A 14,518-nucleotide genomic window follows, 5' to 3' on the forward strand; every position below is an offset into this window, starting at 1 on the left:
CCAAGGACCATATTGCTTGTCCTCTGAGTTTATCGAATCTGCACTGCGGATCCATTCTATGCAATCCTTTTCATTAAGGTTAATTCTACCACACAAGTAGCAACATACAGGCAAACGTTCATACTTGAACTCAACCCACCATGAATCTGAACTCCCCATACATACCAACCTTCCCCGGCTTAACGGTTGCGAGATGTCCATTGTTACTCTAATCCTCAGATAATAGCCCAGGCTAAACCCTTTATCCCCCATATCTACCTTTTCAACCTTGCCCAAAAGTCCCCCAATACGTAAAGCCGCTTCCCTTGTCTGGCTCAAGGTTGGTAAGCCATGAATCTGAACCCAGAAAACAACTTCGTGAAAAGTTAAAGATGTGACTGACTCTCCCACCTCTAGCTTATGCAACAATAGAATATACTTATCAAAAGACCACGGCCCTTGCAATAGAACCCTATCCAAATCCTCCTCCTAAATCAAAAATTGGACTCTATTCTCTCCCATATCACTGACCTCAAAGTCTCTCTTTGTTCTCCACACTGATCGTAATGCCCACCCTACAGCTTCTAAGTTCACTATTCGTTTGGTGCAAAACTTCCTAGGCAGCACCAAACCTTGGTCTACCCCTGGAAGGGCTAGGTCTACTTCGCTTCCTTCCCTCTCCAAGAGTTTGAGGTTCGCACACTTGTTTGTGATTGCATCCTTTCGTGCTTGGGCTCTAGATTCCACCGACAAAGTGGAGAAAGAAATTGCATAAAGGCAAAGCAGTTCACACCCCCAGGCTTCGCCGAAACCTAGAGGGAAAAAGATGTTTCATGGATCCAGTTTTTATTTTAGAATGATGGTGTTTGTTACATACACATTATTACATACAATTAATTATCTATTATAAAAAATAAATTATTATAACAACTAGAAAGCCAGTTAAAATTTTATACTAACTATCATAATATTGTATATACATAATATAATGGTTACATACATAATATAATGAATTGTGAGATTCCTTAAATCTATAATAATCTATATTCTATTTATATGATATATCTATATAATATAAAACGGAAGATGTTTGACATTTTGTACTTCATAAAATTTTGCCACCTCAACTATGAGTATTATTTTATATTTGTTTATTATTTGGTTTAAATGCTCAACAAATCTGAATTATCCCCCCATAAATCCTATGCCTAACACACCAGGCTTCTCCTTTGTCTCAGGAACTCTCTCTCTTTCTCTGACTCTATTTACCCATTCTATTCTCCTTGACATTGAATTAAAATAATTATTTAAGCAACGTTTCAACACATGCACATGTTTCTCATTTATGCTAAATTGTTCATTTTGTTGTCAAATTTGCAATGGTGCTCTATATGTTAAATGTTAACAAGGATATTATTGGTACACAAGATGCTGAATTAAGGAACTCTTTCAATGATTCAGGGTTTGAAGTGATTAAAAACAATCTCATCAATGCAATATCCTAGATGATAGAAGAATTATGCAAAATAAGCATGCTTTTATTTTTATCAAGCCTAAATGGTTGTTGTTATTATTATTATTATTATTATACTTTTTTGAGAATTGGATTGGGGGAGAAGAAAAATCCTAGTTGAAATTGTGTAGTTAAGTTTATGATTTTATATAATTTATTTATTATATATTTTGAGTGCGACTGTTAAAAATGTTTTGTATGTATTTATTCTCATTTTGGTGATTGAATATTGTTTAGGGGTTTTTTTTTTTTTTTTTGTAGCCTCAACACACGTCATGTTTTGATAAGCTAGTAGCTATATTCAGGTTCTTTTTGGAGTAATGAGTTTGATATTCATGCTAATTGGCCATCCATTGTCCATTACCGTTTCATTTTCTTCTAGGCAATATATATAATTAGTCGCTAACCCGTGTGATGCACGGGAAAGCTACCAATTTTTGTAATTTAAAGTAAATAAAAATTAAGATGAACCTAGAAATGATGTGACATTAGAATTACAAAAATTGAAAACGTTGAAGTAAAGTTGTATCCTCAAATAACTAAATATAAGAGTTTAATTTCTCTATTTCAATTTAAAACAAAATTGTGCATAAAAGCTAAAAAATTTCCTTTTGTTCCAGTATGTCTTTAGTACCAAAATCCATTAAAACCAAATTGTGCATAGAAAATGTTAAGATTGAAAGACAACTTTAAATTGTTTTTTGTATCTTCTTCCTTTGTTGCTTTCTAGCAGTCCCTGAATATGCCCTTTTGTTTTCCTTGAGTACATATGTTGGTGTGAGTTGCACATTGGTTTGAACATCAAGTTTTTGAAATTTTGTACAATCACCATCTTCTTCAGTTGATCAGTTGTTGCTACATTCATTTGAAGTATCACTGATGTAAGCTTGACAATAGAACATGTTGAGGATTGTATTACATCATATACATCTTAAATATCATGTTTGTAATTTTTCTAAATTAAAGAATACTTACTTCTGTCATTTGATCAAGCTGAATTGCTTTGTCAGTTTTTTCAAAAGAGTCAAAAAGTTTCTTGACGGTGTAGAATTCGTATCCATACTTGACATTATAGTCATTTAGTTGTATTTGGAAAACAAATTGTTTTCCTTTCAGATTTTCTATTTGCACAGGAAGGATGACTTCATCGGGCTCCTAACAAAAGTAACATTTTTAAAATTGTACACTCAAGTAAAGTTCAGTAAATATTAAATACTAATTTTATATTATATATTCTCACCTCTAAAGATTTGTTCAAAAGGTCTTTGGCTGATATGTTGAGTAATTTTTTTGCTTTTGAATCAAATAAAATGAATGTGGCAACTCCTGAGCTATCTTTAACCTTTAATTGTATTCTGTACTTGATAAAAGAAATGACATATATAATGTTAATATCATATTAATTGTTGTGTATTTTAATATAAAAAGTAAACATTTTTATTTTGTGTACCTTGGGATTGGGAAGCATATCTTTTTGTTGCAATTGTCGCACCAGAAAAATTTATCTTTTGACTTTACCTTTTTACGACATACTTCACAAGAGATAAAGTACCAACCAGAATTATCTATATGTCAATGTTGATAATCTTTCCTTGACAAGTAAAGATAGTTTCCTAGAAATTGAATTTAATATCAATCAATTCATAATTTTATAGTTAAATTTTGTAAAAGCAGGTCTATAGTACATAAAGCAATGTTAAGGACACAATGTTATTGTTGAAGGTATTTTTTTTTCTTACCTCATTATTAGAGTCCCACATAATTTTTGTTATTTCACTTATGGTTCTTCTGTTGATGTTCATCTCTTCTTCAATTGTCCCTTGTGGTTTGAATTGCTTTGGCATTTGTACTATTGGTTGGTTATTTTCCACAAGCCTGTCATATTACATAAAGATATGAGACAAAGTATTGCATACATGGTATAGTATTGTGATGTTTGAAAATGTTGATTTTGTCACTTTTTAAATATCTATATTTCTGTGAATCCAAGTTAAAAGGAAACATTACAATAGGTAACTAAAGAAAGCAGAAAGTTAAAGATTATGGGAATATGTTTGCTTTGAGTTTCTGAATTAAAGGTTCATAGATCATAGGATTTCTTAGTTGGATAGATAAAGCATAAAGGGATATTGTAAGAAAACATGAGACATGAGCTTTGCACATAAACATGAATTACGTGATAAAGGCAATATATGTATATATCATGGGAGGATCAAATATGAGAGTCACCTCTTTTTACAATACATAGATCTATCACAGAGTCCAGAATTAACACCTAATAGTATAAAGTTTTTATGATGTTTGGACTAACACATAGATCTATAATTTTAATCCAAAACTAAAATTAGTGATCAAAAATATATTATCAATCATTTATATTCTTTACTCGATGTGAGGGAAAAATTATTAAACCAATTATATACCAATCATTAAACCAATCATTTAGTTTGGTGGGGACTATAATTTTTTAGCTTGCTGACTGTTTGAGAAGGTGTAATCTTATGTATAAGCCTACTATTTTTGTCAAATGTGGTCATTTGTAGTTGCAGACCTATTACCCACCAAACAAGGTGCCATGCATCAGTTATCACAATATGGCTTGCATTGATGCTTTAAGCAGTATTGTAGAGACTGTAAATAAATTAAAAATGTGAATCCAAAACAAAGCACTTACTGATCTTTGAATTCTGCAGTCTTAGGAATGTCCAAATCAATATAAACTCTTGTTCCACTTGTTGACGAAAAGGTATACTCTCCTGCAATGCACGAGATTCATTAGAATTAAAAAGTACAATTATCTATATATAAACTTATGTTTGTGGTAGAAAGGACTTTCCATTCAGGCTCATTATTTGCACACTATTGAATTTTGAAGTTTCAATGGCATCCTCACAGTAACAAAGAGAGGTATACATCAAAGGGCATAGTATCTTGTAGACATGTACAATATAGAGGTAAATAATCCAACTTTTTTGTGCTAGATATAGATGCTAAAGATAATGAAATTTGAGTAAAGGAAAGGGAAGGAATGGGGTCTCTCAGAGTCAGGAAAAAAAGCAATAAATTAACTGGGAAGAAAAATCAAAATGCCTTAGAATTTGAAATGACATCCCACCCATGTACAGCTTCTTAGTGAGTCCATCCCTCACTTGACGCTCAACTTTCTCTACAAAACTTAATGAATATATCAAAAATTCTAAGCTTTACACTCATTGACACATCCCTTAACACACAACCATCATAACTGATAGTAAAGAATTATTTTCCCAGTTCTTATCAGGCTTGACTGGGCCTATTAGTTTCTGATAGGCCAAAAACGTATTGACCCCTTATGATGGATTAAATTGATTAATTAGCCAAGTTATTAATTAATCAAATTAACATGCAAACGCGTGGTAGCACAAACAAATCACCAATAAACTAAAGTATGTAGTGGAAAATAAATGACACGGTGATTTGTTTACGAATGGGGAAAACCTACACGGCAAAAACCCCACCAGGTGAATTTAAGGTCACCACTCCCGAAACTCTACTATTATCACAACAAGCGGTTATAAGTAAAGGAATCCCAAGTACAGTTGAACTCTTACCCCAATACCCAATGAGACTTGTTCTGTAGCGACAGTTTCTCCTTTTGATGCACGGCTCCCAAGTATGTGACTAACCAATTGTGCAGATTCCAGTACGCAACTTCAATCACCAACTAGAGAAGATTGTTGGCTGCAAAGTTCTCCAATTCATCCACACGATGAAGATTATGAAGATGCTTGGTTACAAAACCCTACGGTGCAAAGACATAGCAACTTCTTCACAAGAGAGATGAATTAGGGCAAGAACTTCGTCTCAAGTCACAATTTGCATGAATAAGGATTTCTCAATGCTTGTGCAACTTGCCACCCTTTGACGGCCCTTAAAATAATCCTTTTATATGTCTAGGGTTAGAAGAAAAGAAGGCCCAAAAACACATCCACGGATTAGAATCAAAACAGAACTAGGAATCTGTTTTTCTTAAATCTCGATAGCTACAAGTGTCGAGGTGCTGTCGAGCCTTAGGGCTAGACCAGCTTCTTAAAGCTCGATAGATGCAGTTGTCGAGCCAACTGTCGAGCTTTAATGAAGAGCACTTCTAAACTTGTTTCTTGGACAGACTTGCATGGCTTTAACACTTGATCTTGAAACCTTGTTTCTTGAAGCATTAACCTCATTCTAAATCTACCCAATTACAAGTAAAGTGCATTTTGATAAAGGATTAGCTAATTACATAAATAATGAATGACATATGTTCTAAACAAGTGAAACACATATGTCCTAACAATCTCCTCCTTTGGCAATCCGTGACAAAACCACAACCAACAAATGAACATATGAAAGAAGTCATAAATCACTCAACTTATATTCACTTGTTAAATACAATAAAATCTATCCTAACACAAACTCTTGAAAAACTTTGCAAGAAGAGAGTTTATGACAAGTAGACTTTGACAACCTGTATTTCTGAAACACTTTAAACAAAACTCATCAAGGCATCTTAGTGTGAAATAGAAATAATAGATTGCATACAAATAAAGAAACATATGTATAAAGAGAGAAATGAAACAACACATGTAGAGATAGGTGAAAGAAACACACATCATCATATATATATAACAAAATGAGCACAATGTATGTAATAATGGTCACAAGACCTAGGTACAAGAAGAATATGTATCTAAAGAAGATAAAAGAAAAAGATACAAGTAATCCACACTGCATGCCTCAGCACTCAACACTCCCCCCATCAAAAAGATGTCCCTATACAAGCTCTCCCCCCAAGTATGACTACTCTCATATCCCCAAAACTACTCCCCCTTTTTGTCACGATCGTCATCACCATCATCATCCCAGACGTGGAAGCCACAGGAGGTGGTGGAGGAGAAACCTCAGGAGCAAAACCACCCATGGTCGCCTATCGCCTAGCAATGCGACCAACACGAACATTCACCTGATACAACTTTGTAGAGAGCGTATCTAGGCGAGCATCCATGTGCTGAAGCTGCACCATGATATCTCTTAGTGACACATCGCTCGAAGAAGAGGAGGGAGCAGATGAAGCACGAGCAGATCTGGATGGAGCGAAACAGGAGGAAGGAGTTGTAGGACCTGTCTGACGCGACCTAAACTGTGCCTCACTACGTTTTACAGTAGCGACATCTATGGCAACCATGACAGAAAAAGGGTCAGAGACAGGAAAAGGGATAGAAAAATGGCGTAAAATCCTTGTGATAGCGGAAGGAAAGATGAGCTTATCATGGGTAGCCGTATCCTTATACACATCTATGATAGAAAGGATGAAATGTGAAGGAAAGTCAATGGTAAGATCCTCAATAAGAGACAGCAAAAAATGAGCACGAGGCTCTGTGATAGAGTTGTAGTGAGAGAGAGGATGCAAGACAAAAGTCATTACCATGTTTAAGAAATGAGGAACTTTAGCAAAAGGTCGACATGACGTAAACTAGTGCTCACCCCAATCAGAAGGGCGCTCACAGAAAGCGAAAATCATCTCGTCTTTGGACACAGTCCGTAGACGCTCACAACCGGGGTAGTCAGGATGCGCAACCCTCGGTACCTAGAGGACATTAGATACCAACTCCGGTGTGACGACTATGTACGAACCTCGAACGCGAGTGAGAAAGAAATGTACTGAATAATCAAATCCATGCATGTTGGAGTAAAACTCCTAGATCAGCATGGAAGGACAAGTGACCGAGACGTCACATAGTGACTCCTATTCCCGTTTGTGAAAGACATCGGGAAGGTCAGTGTCAGCAAAGTCTGCCAGAACAACTTGGCGTTTCGAATGAACACCTCGTTTAGAGAAGTTCTCCGAGAAGTCCTGATGGGCTCTCTCATCACGGAACCGAACAAAAAGAGGAGTAGGATCAGAAGATGAAGAGGCCCTAGAACGAAGAGGGTTCTGGGACGGAATAGACTTACATTTTGGTGCCATAGACACTACTAACGCAAACAAAAAGAGAGGGCGAAAAAAGAAACACTCAGAAAAGTCCCAAAAACAATTCAAATATAACAAGTATATTGAAGAGAGAACGTATGCATGGGGCATGCATGAACATGGGACATGCAATATGAAAAACATCATGGGTTCAGCCCAATCCAATCCTACCAGCACACAAACATATTGCACACATCTAAATGCATGAGAATGAGGGAAAAGAAGCTTACCAAGTGAAGAAAAACTTGAAGAAGCTAGAGGAAACCTTGAGAAAAAGGATTTGGAGTGAGAGAGAGAGGTTGCGAAGGTGAAAAGATAAAACTGTCGAGAGAAAGATCGATAGAAATGAGAACCGCATCACGCAAAACAGTTTTATAGAACCTTAGTAAATCTCGACAGATACAAGTATCGAGAGGTGTCGAGACATCTGTCAAGGTAGGTGTCGAGAAATACAACGTCGATAGATCCAGCTATCGAGATGGTGTCGAGGAACAAGACAGGACATGAGAACAGATGCTCAATCAATCCACCAGGTGTCGAGAAGCTATCGAGAGGTCAGAAGGTTTCTCGATCGATTTAGAAGGTGTCAAGAAGCTATTGAGAGGAATGAAGGTTTCTCGATCGATCCAGAAGGTGTCGAGAAGCTATTGAGATTGCGATAAGAAACAACTGAGAAGCTCGACAGACAGCCAGGTGTCAAGGAGGTGTCGAGCTAACTTTTCAAAACAGTTTTTCGAGAAGGGAAAAACACAACATGAATGCAATCACACATGCAACTCAACCAATGATCCAATTAACATATTAGTCTCTTAAAATCATCTCTCAACAACAATTTTAAGCACAGGGATCTCAAAATACACACTCACACACTAAACAAGTCTAACCGATTTATATTTCAAAAACAAGTCAAGACAGTTTAGTGAGCATACATCAACACATGTAAACCTTGTGATGGCCAAATCACATTGTACCTGCACATGTATCAAGAGTAGCAAAGAATATTGCGTGTTGTGTGTGAAAAACATTGCAAGATTGCATAAGTGTTTCTATGTTATGACGATTTGAGATATGAGAAAATCAGTTTAACTCACACATAATCATAACTGTTTGATGGGGATTATCACCTTCGAGGTACATCCTATAACTCCCACATCTCCTAGAAAACACGCTTGCAATCATATTTAAAGCATTTTTGCTCTTTTTGCTTTTATTTTCTTTGCATATTTTCTTTTTATTAAGCAAATCATGCATGGGTATACGAAGGAGAGAAAAGAAATACCCAATTATGTTAAGCTTTTGACATTGCACTTTTGTTATGCCGAAGCATACAGATATCATTGACATTGCACTTTTGCTATACCGAAGCATACAGATATCATATTATGATTGGCGAGTAACAGTGGTGAGATGGTTATTTATGCCTTTCTCTTAGGATTTTCTAGTCCTACCCGTTAAAAAGAGTGATACGAGTGTTAAGTTCAAGAGATCACTTAACCTTACTCATCACAAACAAAGAGCCACAAATCTCACTTGCTTAGTTGTGCATAAGAATGCTCATCTAAGCTACAAGAGATACAAAGTTTAGAAAACTCTGTTTCAATGGCCATTTTAAGATTCACAAGAACCGATATACACAAACACACACTGTTTTTGTATTTTTTTTTTCAATTTTTCAAAATTTTTTTTTTAATTTTGAAAAACAAAATATAGCAAAACTAAAAACAACCAAACAAAAACATGTTAAACAAAGCAAAGCAAAGCAATGAAAAAAAACTAGATTGACTCAAAGACATTAAAGCAAAACACACAAGTAATGCAAAAACAAAAGCAAGAATGGGAGAGAGAGAAAAAGTGAATAAATCACTTGGAACCCTTTTCCTTCCACATTTTGGAAGATCCTTTCCTCTTAGCAAACCCTTGAGCCGGTGATGAGGGGCAAGAATTGAAACCGTTCAAGTTCGAAAGGAACATGAGGGCTTTGAGAAGATCTCCAAGAGGAGCAAGAGAAGTTTGAAGCTGATTCTGGTTCCCAGATGCTATCATGCCATTGCTCTGTTGAGTGGCTAACCACTTATAGCAATTTGGTCGATTATGACCGGCAATACCACAATAATGACAGAGATGCTGCTTCTTCTGTTTAGGCTTTTGAGAGTTAGCCTTCTTAATCCTAGGGTTTTTAGTTTCTTCTTCTCAAGTTTAGGGGGTGCTCCTAAGATAGATTTACCCTTGTCTAGGTTCTCACTTGCTAATTTAGTTTTAACATTATTGTTCTCAATTTTAATATTATTAGTGGGAGGAACAAAAACAGTAGTACTAGCAGAAGCAATATTAGAAGATGAGAATTCATACCTCAATCCTATTCGGCTAGAAGCAGATTTTTGAATGTTGAGCATCTCATCCAGCTTCGCACTTGATGCCCTCTCCAATTGAGGTCTAACTTGAGACAGCTCCGCTTCAAGCTTCTTGATCTTCTCAGCCAAGAAATTGTTCTCGAATCTCAGTGCCCCAATAGTTTGATTAGCTTCATCAAACTTTGTGGAAAGTTCCTCACAGTTAAGCTCCACATCACTGAGCTTCTTGGTGGCTAGCCTGTAGAGTTTCTCATGCTTCTCAGAAAGCTTGTACAATTTCTCATAGGCTGTATGGATATCATCTTGATCATCTATCTTTTCAAACTTGGATTCCACCAATTCCTCTTCTTCATTCACATCTTCAACAATCCCTTCAATAGGATTGACAGTGGCAGTGAAGATATTCAAAATTTCGTCATCTTCATTGTCGAAATCATCCTCAGGATCAGTGTCGCTCAAAGTAGCAACTAGTGCCTTGCTCTTCCCAATGCTCTTGAGATATGTAGGACACTCTTGTTTCATGTGACCGAAACCTTGACATCCAAAGCACTTGGGTCCTGCAGGAACAGTGTACTGATCACCTTCCCTAGCATCCTTCTTCCCTTTATCTTGGCTCTTGAACTAAGAAGAACTAGATTTCCTACGATCCTTCTTGAAGCCTTTTCCATTTGCATTTTTCATGAATTTCTTGAATTGCCTTGTGATGTAGGACTTCATCTTAGAGTTTTCATCGTCTGATGACTCATCTGTCTCACTGCTCTTGGTCTTCAGTGCCATGCTCTTGCCTTTACCTATCTTACCAATTCTTGTCAACCCTAGCTCATAGGTTTGTAGATTACCAACTAGCTCAGTCAGAGGAATCTTGTCAATATCCTTTGATTCCTCTATTGTCGTGATCTTGGCATGGAATCTCTCGGGCAGAGATCTGAGCATCTTCCTCACAATCTTGGGTTTAGGAATAGTTTCCCCAAGATTGAAGGCTGAGTTCACTATGTCCTTAAGCTTGACATAGAACTCATCAAATGACTCATCCTCTTCCATCTTAATTTCTTCGAAGCTTGTAGTGAGCCTTTGTAGCTTCGAATCTTTAACAGCCTTTGTTCCCTCATAGGTTGTCTGGAGGATGGTCCTTGTTTCCTTAGCAGTTTCAGTGGAGGATATCTTATTGAACTCCTCATTGGTGACTGCATTAAATAAGGCATTCAATGCTCTGCTGTTGAAGTTTGCCGCCTTGATCTTGGCTTTATCCCAATCAGCCGGTGCTTCTTTTTAGGCTTGGTCCAGCCTATCTCCACAGCTTGCCGCACCTTCTCATCTAGAGACTGCAAGAAAGCTCTCATGCGTACTTTCTAGTATGCATAGTTAATACCATCAAACAATGGATGTATAATAAGAGACTGACCTCTATCCATGACAAACAGGGGTCAATCGATCACACACAAAGATAAACCCTAATCAGAGTGTGCTTGCTCTGATGCCACTTGATAGGCCAAAAACGTATTGACCCCTTGTGATAGATTAAATTGATTAATTAGCCAAGTTATTAATTAATCAAATTAACATGCAAATGCGTGGTAGCACAAAAAAATCACCAATAAACTAAAGTATGCAGTGGAAAACAAATGACACGGTGATTTGTTTACAAATGAGGAAAACCTACATGGTAAAAATCCCACCGGGTGAATTTAAGGTTTCCACTCCCGAAACTCCACTATTATCACAACAAGCGGTTACAAGTAAAGAAATCCCAAGTACCTTACCAACCTACAGTTGAACCCTTACTCCAATACCCAATTGGACTTGTTCTGTAGTGATAGTTTCTCCTTTTGATGCACGGCTCCCAAGTACGTGACTAACCAATTGCGCGGATCCCAGTACACGATTTCAATCACCAACTAGAGAAGATTGTTGGCTGCAAAGTTCTTCAATTCATCCACACGATGAAGATTACGAAGATGCTTGGTTACAAAACCCTACAGTGCAAAAACACAGCAACTTCTTCACAAGAGAGATGAATTAGGGCAAGAACTTCATCTCAAGTCACAATTTGCATGAGCAAGGATTTCTCAATGCTTGTGCAAGGATTTCTCAATGCTTGTGCAACTTGCCACCCTTTGACGGCCCTTAAAATAATCCTTTTATATGTCTAGGGTTAGGAGAAAAGAAGGCCCAAAGACACATCCACGGATTAGAATCAAAACAGAACTAGGAATCTGTTTTTCTTAAATCTCAACAGCTACAAGTGTTGAGATGTTGTCGAGAAGCTGTCGAGCCTCGGGGCTAGACCAGCTTCTTAAAGCTCGATAGATGTAGCTGTTGAGCTTTAATGAAGAGCACTTCTAAACTTGTTTCTTGGACAGACTTGCATGGCTTTAACACTAGATCTTGAAACCTTGTTTCTTGAAGCATTAACCTCATCCTAAATCTACCCAATTACAAGTAAAGTGCGTTTTGACAAAGGATTAGCCAATTACATAAATAATGAATGACATATGTTCTAAATAAGTGAAACACATATGTCCTAATAGTTTCTTTTCTAAACAATGCAGCTAACAAGAAAGCTCTTTTATTAACCCCCAAAATACGCATATTTACTATCAAATAGCTCTGTAGACTGGATGGTTCAACTTTGAAGTTTCCACAGTTTAACCTTAATAGAAAAGTTGGAAGTTTTGAAAACTCAAGTAAAAAAATATATATATCAAAGTTTCAGAGGTAAGTGAAGTTTAAAAAGTGGTTAAGAGAATCTAAAGATTGTAAGTCTGACACATAGTTTAACATCTTTTAGTATCCCAGCTTGCTAGATAGTACTATTTTATTTTTCTTCCTTTTTAAATTAGATCATGTTTCCAATATATTTTAATTGCTCCTTTTCCATTATAGTTTTCAAAAAACTTCTTCACTATACACATTTTATCAGCATTGTTGTCTACCATTCTAGAAAGAAGAAGTTTTTCCAAATATTTTTTTTTTATAGAAAGCAGAAGAATGGATTAGATGGGGGGAATCTCACACTCATTGGGACATCCCTTAACACTCATTGAATATATCAAAAATTGTAAAACCCAACAACAACAATACACAACTTAGTTGCAAATAGAATGTGATAAACCATTTAAAAACAAAAACCCAATACAAATTTGGTTCTACAAATACAAAATTGTATTTAAAGCAATGAACTAAATCTAAGTTTCCTGCCAGTTATACAACTTCTTAATTGGATGCTTACATAATAATTCAGCCATAATACTTTGTATTTTGAAACAATTGGATGATTTCTTATATAGTTCAAAAGATGGTTATAAAGAGAAATAGAAAAGAGAAATGAACTTGCCTTTAAAAGTCTTCACAATCAAACATGTAGCTATTATGATAAAAGGCCCTGGATTTTCAGTAAAGAAGCTCTCTTCAACTTGATTTGCAACTGATCCCCAAAGTGTAAGCTTTATTTCATTTCCTCTGTTCAAATTTTTCAATGTTATAGTGTAAGTTCATATAATGTAAGGGCATGTATTGGCTTATCAAAAATAAAAAAGAGCATGTATTGAATTATTTTATTTTATTTTAAAAAAGACATACTCTACAATCATGACATTAATGTTTCTCATCAAGACATTTGATCCTTTGATGCAAGGCTGCTCAATCGGTCCAACACCAATCACATTTGCAATGATAACTAGGCATTACAAAGATGTGTATGTAATTATTTTCATATATAACAATAATATAATGCGTAATTATCAAAAAATTTAATATAACACATAATATATATAGGAATACCTGATAGCTGGACATGTTTATTAACGCGTTCATGTATTTTATTGTAGTCAACAAATTCGAATTTATGACGCGGTATATCAACATCAGTCTCCTTTATTTCCTTAATGCTAGTTTTCAATGTGAACATGGTCTTGAAGTTATTGTCTACTGGTCTATACAATGCATTGCCATCAACCACTTGAAAATAAGAAAGTTCATACAATTTTCCTTCTTGCAAAAGAGGCTTGAACTTTTTAGCAATATTAGTTCGAATGATTGCATGCATTGCATTATTCTGCAAGTAAAGTGCATCAATTTTACAAAGATAGAGTTCATGGTTTATATAATGATCAAACAATAGTAAAAGCTATAGAAGAAAAACAAACCTGCTCATCGATTAAAATCATATCTAAACTAATAATATCATTATTTTTTGAGTTGATTGCATTCCACATCCTTGATATTCTGATCTTCACTTTCCAATTTTCTTTGTGTTTGTCTATAGAAAGTTGATTAAGGAGAGAATATTGCATCATCTTGGATCCCTACCTGCATAGATTAATAAATTTGAAAGTTCATAAAAATTCAATCTTTCATTTAGATACTTGATAGAATAAAACAAAACAAAGCGGTATAACAAAGACAGCAAAAAGTAATTAGCTTTTTAAACATAGAAAATAGTAATTAGCTTGTATTCAATTATCTTATAGACATGAAATTTAACAAAACAGTAAGCATATACGAAGTGGCTAAATAAATTTGGAGGAGATAAACAGAAAAATAAATAATATATAAAATTATGTTACCTTTATTAGTTGGTTTCTTGAGTCAAAGATTGGTAAAAACTTCTTTGTACACAATATTTTTTGTTTCAAACTTTTCTTCAGTCTCATCATTAATGATGAGGAATTTTAGACCATTTATGCT

Source organism: Castanea sativa, chromosome 12 (genome assembly GCF_040712315.1).
Source record: "Castanea sativa cultivar Marrone di Chiusa Pesio chromosome 12, ASM4071231v1".
NCBI lineage: Eukaryota > Viridiplantae > Streptophyta > Magnoliopsida > Fagales > Fagaceae > Castanea > Castanea sativa.